The following is an 8,531-nucleotide window of genomic DNA, read 5'->3' as shown; positions in this document are numbered from 1 at the left end:
GACAGGTGCTATTGTGTAGCTGTTTCCTCTCAATGGAAACATCTCCTGGGTAGAGAGAGAGATGCTCACAAATCTCAGGAAGTAAATGAAACATACAAAGCCCAGGAAGTAAAGCAAACTTACAGGATTTAGGAAGCTCCTGAAATTTATAAGATTCACAAAGTGTATCCCCCAGCCCCGCCAGGGTTATATAAACAGTAACAATTCCTAGAGAGAAGAGACTCCGATTGTCTTGTCTATCTACTGTTTGTGCAGGGAGCTCCAGCGATACAGATTTCATGAGTTGTCACCCAGTTGGGGAGAGATTTCTAGCGATTCTTTTGCTTTTGATTCACCCACACTCTTGTAGGTAACTCCCACCTATGCTACTGTAAGTAAACACTATAAACTAACTGGTTCACTAAGATAGACTTGAGTGGAGTCGTTTCCTTGGCCCGTGGTCAGTTCCCTATCTGTGGTGAATAGATATTTTCACGTCTTCCTAGGAAAGCGCCCATAGCCAAGCTGTATTTCAGAGGATGAACCACTTGGCCTTGCAAATGAGTTCCATGTGGGGCACAGAGGTCAAAGATAACTCATGCTTTCATTATTCAGCTTGTAGCCAAGCAGCTAGGGGAACTGTGGTGGAAAAATAAGGGGGAGGCAAACATTTGTACCAGATGTGATGAGGGAAGAGTGACAGCTACATCTGGTCCTACTGAGAGTCAGGTCTCTCTGACATGCCAGTGGAGAAGGAGCTAGGCCAAGGAAGACCAGAGTGGTTCTCTGGATCATATTGCCCATGTAAACACAGCAGGGGACACACATAAAACCTAAAAATTCACAGGAAGCCACATTTAGCAGATAAAAAAGAAAACATATGAAATGAGCTTTAAAACATATTTAATTTAATATCACATTTCCAAACATTTTAATGTCAGCATGCTGTCAATATGAAATAGCTAGTGAGATATTACACATCTTCTGGTATGACATCTTCAAATTCTGGCATCTCCCCCGCAACACCCACATTCAGCCAATCTCAGTTCAACCTATCTGGGCTCATATAGCTTAGGGCTACCATATGAGAAGTGAATCTTTAGAGAAAAGGGAGGTATAGACAGTTACAGTTGGGGATCGGAGCTAGAGATGGCTCTGTGGTTAAGAATACTTCCTGTTCTTCCAGTACCCATGGTGAACAGGTCTCAATCATGTAACTCTAGCTCCAGGGGATCAAACACCCTCTTCTAGCCTCTATGGAAATGGAAACTACACGTAAGCACACACACACACACACACACACACACACACACACATACACACGCACACACACACACACACAGAGACACACTATATGTTTAAAAAAGGAACAAGATTGCCTAGATTGCCTAAGAACTAGGGGATATACCTGGAGAATCTCATGAGTACAGGGTGCAACCCAGGGCACCTTGAAATTGACAGATAGACTCTGAGTATTTACCTAAAGGACTGTAAGTCATTGACCAATAGTGATGCGTGTGTACCCACAACTCTGCAGCACTGTTTATAATTGTCAAGTTATGAAATTAGCCTATGTGCCTATCAACTGATGAATGGACAAAGAAAACGTGGCGTGCATATGTATTTTATTCAGCCATGATGAATAAGATTACGCACAGAAAAAAAAAAAAACAACTGGACGTCAATATGCTATGTGAAACAATTCAAATTCAAAGAGACAAATATCATGTATCTCTCATATGTGGAATCTAGATTAAAAACAAAAATGTGAGATTACAGGGCCCTATGGGGGAAGAGGAAGGAGATGATCAGGAAAGGGGAACAAGAGAAGGAAATGAGGTGTCCAGGTCAGAGTGCATTAGATACTCACATGAAAATGTCATGATGAAACACTATTATTTTTATAACGAGTACACATTAGTAAAAGGCCTAACAGGGAAAATATCAAATCAAAGTTTATAGGTAGGTTAGAGGATATAGAGCTGGTGCCAGAATTGCAGTTCTCACTTCCTCTACTCCGTCCCCCACAGGTCTGCTCTGAGTGCCATATACGGCGGCGTCCCAGACATCGCAGTTGGTATAAAGCCTGGATCCAATGTGCTCTTCTCCACGAGCATCAGCGACTGCCCCTTCATCATGAGCAGCTAGGCTTCAGCAGCCAAAGGAAGTGATAGCAAGAAGTTCAAAATGACAAGAGGAGCACAGGGGTCCCTTTCAGAGTCATCCATGTCCTCAAGCTACCCAGTGACATCACTGAGGGCAAGGTCATCTCCCTGAGGCTGCCCTTTGGGAAGGTTGCCAATCTCCTTATGCTGAAGAAGAAGAACCAGACCTTCATTGAAATGAACAAAGAGGAGACTGCCATCACCATGGTGAGCTACTATACATCAGCACCCATGCTACATGGACAGCCCATCTACATACAGTTCTACAACCACTAGGAGCTCAAAACCCACAGCTCACCCAACCAGGCACATGCCCAGACAGTCCTGTATCGGGGACTATGGGGGTCCAGCCCCTCGATAGTCCCCTCCCAGGGTCCGGGAAGAATCTACAACCAGCTGATAATTAATCTTTGATGAGAAGAAATGAATCTATGTACACGAAACTCCTTAGTCCATATACTTTATTATTCTGTGTCAGTTACAAGCTTATATTCTGCTCTCATATTTAGGTCTTTTCTTGCCTGATTTCTCTCTACACTTGTCCAAGGTCCCCTCTGGGTTCTATCTTAATTCCTTCATCTTGTTCTGCCCCTTCTAGGTTCTCATCCACCTTGTTCCTTCCCATATCATCTTTTCTCCCATCTCTTTCTCTCTCCTCATCTCGTTCTTCCTCATCTTGTTGTTCCCCATCTGGCTCATCCTCATCTTCCATCTCATTCCTCTAGTACTCTCTTCTAGCCCTTCAATCTAGTTCTTCCCCATCTCAGTTTGTTCCTCTCAAGTTCTTACCCGTCTAGTTCTTCCATTCTCTTTTCTCTTCTGCCCTGGAAGTCCCGGTATATAAAAGGAGGGTCCGAGCTAAATTGTGTAAAGCTATTACTTAACGTCCACCTCACCTAGGCGGTGTCTCCTTGTGGAATTTACCTTAAGTCAGGAGACTTGTATGTGGGCTGTTATCACTGTTAGTCCTCGGAAATTGGGCGACCACCTGGGCGGTGTCTCCTTGTGGAATTTACCTTAAGTCAGGAGACTCGCCTGTGGGTGGTTATCACTGTTAGTCCTCGGAAGTTGGGCAACCACCTGGGTGGGGTCTCCTTAGGTTCTTGAAAGTGGCTAGGGGAGATATCTGATTCCAGAGAAAGCCTTTCCTGAGGCTTTTCTCCAAATGCCTGGAATGTGTATGTCTAGAGAGTGATCAGTCCACATTGTTAGCCGTTCTTAGGGAAAAGTCAATTGGGAAAACTATGAAGGCACACATGATTTTCATAACAGAAGACAGCTGATATATAACAAGCCAAGTAACACCAAAAACTCCTTGGGATTTGGCTTCCTCTGGAGGAATTCCCTGATTCCTCCAGGTAGTGACTTTGCCATAACCAGCTGAGTTCTTATGATATATTCCTGCGGCCCGCAGCAGTCCTGCAGGCCACGAACTCTGTGCAGTTCAGAAGCCTGGCCTTGGCAGCCTCCACTGCTGCCATGGATGCCAGAATTGACAGGCTAGAGCCTGGTGCTCAGGATCATTGTGGAAAACCTCTTCTACCCAGTGGCCCCGGATGTGCACAAGATCTTCTCTAAGTTCGGCACAGTCCTGAAGACCAGCACGTTCACCAAGAACAATCAGTTCTAGGCACTGCTGCAGTATGACCCTGTGAGCACCCAGCATGCCAAGCTGTCGCTGGATGGCCAGATCATCTACAATGCCTGCTGCACACTGAGCATTGACGACTCTAGGCTAATCAGTCTCAATGTCAAATACAACAATGACAAGAACAGAGATTACACTTGGCCCCACATGCCTTCTGGGGACAGCCAGCCTTTTGCTGGACCAGACCATGGCTGCAGCCTTCAGTGTTCCCGGCATAATGCCAGCCTCTCAGTATGCAGGAGCTGAGTTCCCTCCCACCTTTGCCTTCCCTCAGGCCGCAGGCCCCTCTGTCATTAACGTTCACGGAGTGCTGCCCCTCTCCCCTCCCCCAACTTCTGCTGCTGCAGCTGCTGCAGCTGCTGCAGCTGGCAGCATGGCCATTCCAGGTCTGACAGGCTGGGAGTTCTGTCCTTCTAGTCAGCAAACTGAACCCTGAGAGAGTCATACCCTGAAGGCTCTTTATTCCCTTCCGTGTCTATGGAGAGGTGCAACAGGTGAAGATTCTGCTCAACAACAAGAAGAATGCACTTGAACAGATAGCAGATGGCAGCCAGGCTCAGCTGGCCATGAGCCATTGAATGGGCACAGGCTGCATGGGAAGTCAGTGCACATCACACTGTCCAAACGTCAGAGTATGCAGCTGCCTCATGAGGGACATGAGGACCAGGGCCTGACTAAGCATTATGAGAGCTTACCTCTACACCTCTTCAAGAAGCCGGGCTCCAAGAACTTCCAGAAAATTCCTCTCACCCTCAGTCACCCTCCACCTGTCCAATATCCCACCCTCTGTGTCAGAGGATGACTCAAGAGCCTCTTGTCCAGCAATGGTAGTGTCATCAAAGGTTTCAAGTTCTTCCAGAAGGACTTCAAGATGGCACCGACCCAGATGAGCTCTGGGGAGGAGGTGGTGCAGGTGCTGATTGAACTGCACAACCATGACCTGGGTGAGAAGCACCACCTGCATGTGTCCTTCTCAAAGTCCACCATCTAGGTGCCCCAGGGCCTTCAACAGCTTCCCCTGTTTCAGAAAAGCCACTTTAAAAAGCAGCTGAAGTGGCCTTCCAGATCACAGATTTCAGTTTTTTAAAGAGAGATCTGTTTACCTGTTTTTTAAAAAAATAAATCTAGCTCACCTTGCTGTGGTGGGAAATGGCTTGGGCCACAGAGGCTCAGTCAGGCTCGGCACCATGCTTTGAGGGGCTCAAGTGTAAGGCCACTGCTGTGCTCTGAAGACAGCTGCTTTCTGGTGCCAAACGAAACCAGCCCACCTCGGGGCTGCACACTCACCCTCTCAGGCCACTGGTCTGTCTCCAGAGCTGCACGGGAGCCAGGCGGCCTGCACCACAGGCTCCCTATGCTGTGCAGAAGCTGGGGCCACCGTCCCCACCCTTATAATCAAGTGACATGATTCTCTCATGTCCCTGGCCAGCCCAGGGGGCCCAAGTTACCCTCAGCTGCCAAATGCCATGTGACTTTTGTATTCTATTCTGTGCTGTCATAGACACCTGTGTCTAGCAATATTTCCACTTGACCAAATACCCAAATCTTTTTCCATTTATATACAAGAGATAAAGTTTTAAGTAATTTTTTAAAGCAATGATACAATGGTATGTGTGTACTCTAAGCTTCTGTGTCCCTGTGCTTGTTCCCTCCTTCCTGGTGACCAACTTGCAGGTGGGGCCCAGGCCAGTACTGCTTCTGCCTGGGGAAAACAGCTCTGAGACCAGTGCCTTCCTACCTTCAAATTTTGGACCAGAGTTTTGTTTTCTGCCTGCCTCTGACTAGGCCCAGGTAAGGGGCTGAACTCTAGGCCTTATGCCCCTCCTAAATGCCCACCTCCATGACTAGCATGTCTCTATGAGAGGGTTTCCTGGACTATTATTCCCGGGGCCAGTCCTGGACACATTCCACTCCATCCCAGATGGTGTGTTGGGAGGAGTTTCCATTAAAGCAGTTTTCTAACCTGAAAAGGAAGTTGGAATGAGAAGAGTTGAAAGAGCTCAGAGACGGTGATATGAATGTGCTGGAGGTTCTAGGGCTGAGTCTTAGGCATACTCTGGCAAATGAGAGGCCGGGACTTTTTAACACAGGGTACACAAGAATAAGGACTAAGGGGATGTGCAGGGCACCAGACAAGTGATCTCAAGTGAGCGGAGGCAGGCAGAAGAGACAGGTATGGGCTAGAGCTCAGTGGGTCTTGTGTCCCTGCTGAGGACTCAGGGACATCCTTTAGACCTGTATGTAGTCTTAGTGACAGCTGCAGCCACAGGGTGAGAACTATGGTCTAATGACTTTGTCTTGTCATGTTGGCATCTAATGACCTGCCATGTAGCAATTTATGAAACACTCCCTTTAGGAAGGAGGGGGAGGTCACGAGATGAACTTTACACATCTGAGAAATGAGACTTATTAGGATTCCTGAGAGCCTCTCCCCAAGGTTATAGAAACAGTAAGCAACTGTATCTGTAGGTAAGGACAAGGGAGCTGCTGAGAGCAGATTCTGGAACTGTTGAGGTGCCTCTCAGTCCTGCAGACAACCCAGAGTTATAACTTTCAAGAGTGGTCACCTGTGTTGGGGTGGGCTTTTCTGTGCTACAACGCTAGTTGGGTTGCTTCTGCTCCCTGTAGTAACTCCTTCCACACTCCCGTTAGTAACCCTAAATAAAAGTTCACTGGTTGGCCACGGTGGCATTTGCTGGAACCATTTACTTTGGTCTATCATGATTTCCTCTCGGGGTGAGTAGACTGTGTTATGTCTCCCCAGGAAAAGTCTCACACAACATCCTCCACCCACTGCATTGCCTGTGTGCTCTCCTACTCAAGAATGCAGGATGTGAGGCTGTGGTCTCTTAGGGAACATGCTGTTGCTTTATAGACAGAAATCTCAGTTCTAAATTTGAATTTCTGTTAACAGCAAGTTCCTTGCAGCACACCTCAGGGACACCGTTGGCATACCCCAAAGGAGCAGCTGGGACCAAACTTCTGCTGTGGGTCCCAGGACAGCCTTTAGAGCAGTGGTTCTCAACCTTCTTAATTCTGTGACCCTTTAACACAGTTCCTCGTGTTGTCATGATCTCCAACCTCCAACAAAATTATTTTGTTGCAACTGTAATTTTGCTACTGTTATGAACTGTAATGTAAATATCTGATATACAGGATATCTGATATGCAACCCCTATGGAGGGTCATTTGACCCCAAAGGGGCTGAGAACCACTGCTTTAGAGGGATTTAAGCATCAAAGACAGAGAAGTGCTGTGTTTATGTTTGAGAGACTGGCAGCAGCTGTGTGCAGCAGAGCTCTGCCCTGCCGGGGTTGGAGATTCAAGTCCTCACAGCTCGCTCCTCCATCTCCTCTGTCTCTTTGCATCCTTTCATCTTTCACCTCACCTTCTGTGGTGAACGAATTATAAACTGCACCCTGCTCTACTGCTCTTGATCCCTAAGAAGCCTTCTTTGTAGACATATTATTAAACAGCACTTGAATATGCCAGACACATGTATTTCTGATCATCCAGAAAAGGGTGGGAACTGAACTAATCAGTTATGATCTTAACTCTTAGATGCACTTAGGAATGTCTTTCTAATTGGCACCAGAGCAGAGGCATCCTGCAGGCCACTGTGGGCACTGCTGACCAGATGAGATGTAGACGTAAAGGCTAATGGGGACTATGAAAGATGCTGAATGGATATCAAGATGAAGGTGAATACAGCATGTTTGTCAGATTTGGTCTTCTCTGCACATATCTGAATCTCATGCGTATGTGTGGTGTGTGTGTAGTGTGTGTGTGTGTGTGTGTGTGTGTGTGTGTGTGTGTGTGTGTGTGTACAAGGAGGTTTCTGGGTGTCAATGAATATATGTATTGCTGTGGATATCACTCTATATAAATAAAATGCTGATTGTCCAGTAGCCAGGCAGGAGGTATAGGTGGGACAAGCAGAGAGAATCCTGGGAAGTGAAAGGCTGAGAGAGAGAGAGAGAGAGACACTGTCAGCCGCCACCATGACAAGCAGCATGTAAAGATGTGGATAAGCCACAAACCATGTGACAAGGTATAGATTTATAAAAATGGGTTAATTTAAGATATAAGAACAGTTAACAAAAAGCCTGAGCCATTAGGCCAAACAGTTTAAATAATATAAGCATCTGTGTGTTTATTTTATAAGTGGACTGTCGAACTGCCGAGGCTTGGTGGGACCTGGAGAGAAAACTCTCCAACTACAATGTATTGTATAGATGAATACAGAGGCTAGTGATCCTTCCTTAGGAACTAGCAAACTTGTTTTAAAGATAAAGTCTCTCATTTGGAATTCACTGAGCAGGTTGCGTTGGCTGACTGGAGAGCTTCAAGGATTTGTCTGTCTCTGCCTCCGAAGCATTAGTATTACGTGTGCATGCCACCAAACCTAGCTCTTTATATGTGGTGCTGGGGATCAAACCCAGCCACTTACGCTTGTGCAGTGAGCACTTTACTGCACAAACCATCTCCCCAGCGGCCTGAACCTCATCCGACACCATATCCGTAGGCTATATGATGGTCCATCTCCTTGCTTTTATTACTTATTTATTTATTGAGTTATCAATGTGGTGAGGGCTTACTCTATGGCAGTCATTGCTTGTACAGTGTTTACACATGAAAGGAACACAGTCTCTACTGTTACAAAGCATACAACAGAACCAAGAGAAGATAAATGTTAGACAAACATACTATTAGATAAATATATCACTTGGAATCAGAAC

General features: G+C 46.3%; 1 pseudogene; it reads left to right on the top strand.

Annotated features, from left to right (window-relative positions):
• Window positions 1-2,100: 2,100 nt before the first annotated feature.
• LOC128109355 (polypyrimidine tract-binding protein 1-like) lies at window positions 2,101-4,783 on the top strand (annotated as a pseudogene).
• The last annotated feature ends 3,748 nt before the right edge of the window (window positions 4,784-8,531 follow it).

Source organism: Peromyscus californicus, unplaced genomic scaffold, assembly GCF_007827085.1.
Source record: "Peromyscus californicus insignis strain IS unplaced genomic scaffold, ASM782708v3 Scaffold_14__1_contigs__length_90479793_seg_2, whole genome shotgun sequence".
NCBI lineage: Eukaryota > Metazoa > Chordata > Mammalia > Rodentia > Cricetidae > Peromyscus > Peromyscus californicus.
Note: the sequence above shows the minus strand (reverse complement) of the source record. Positions and strands in the feature narration are given on the sequence as shown.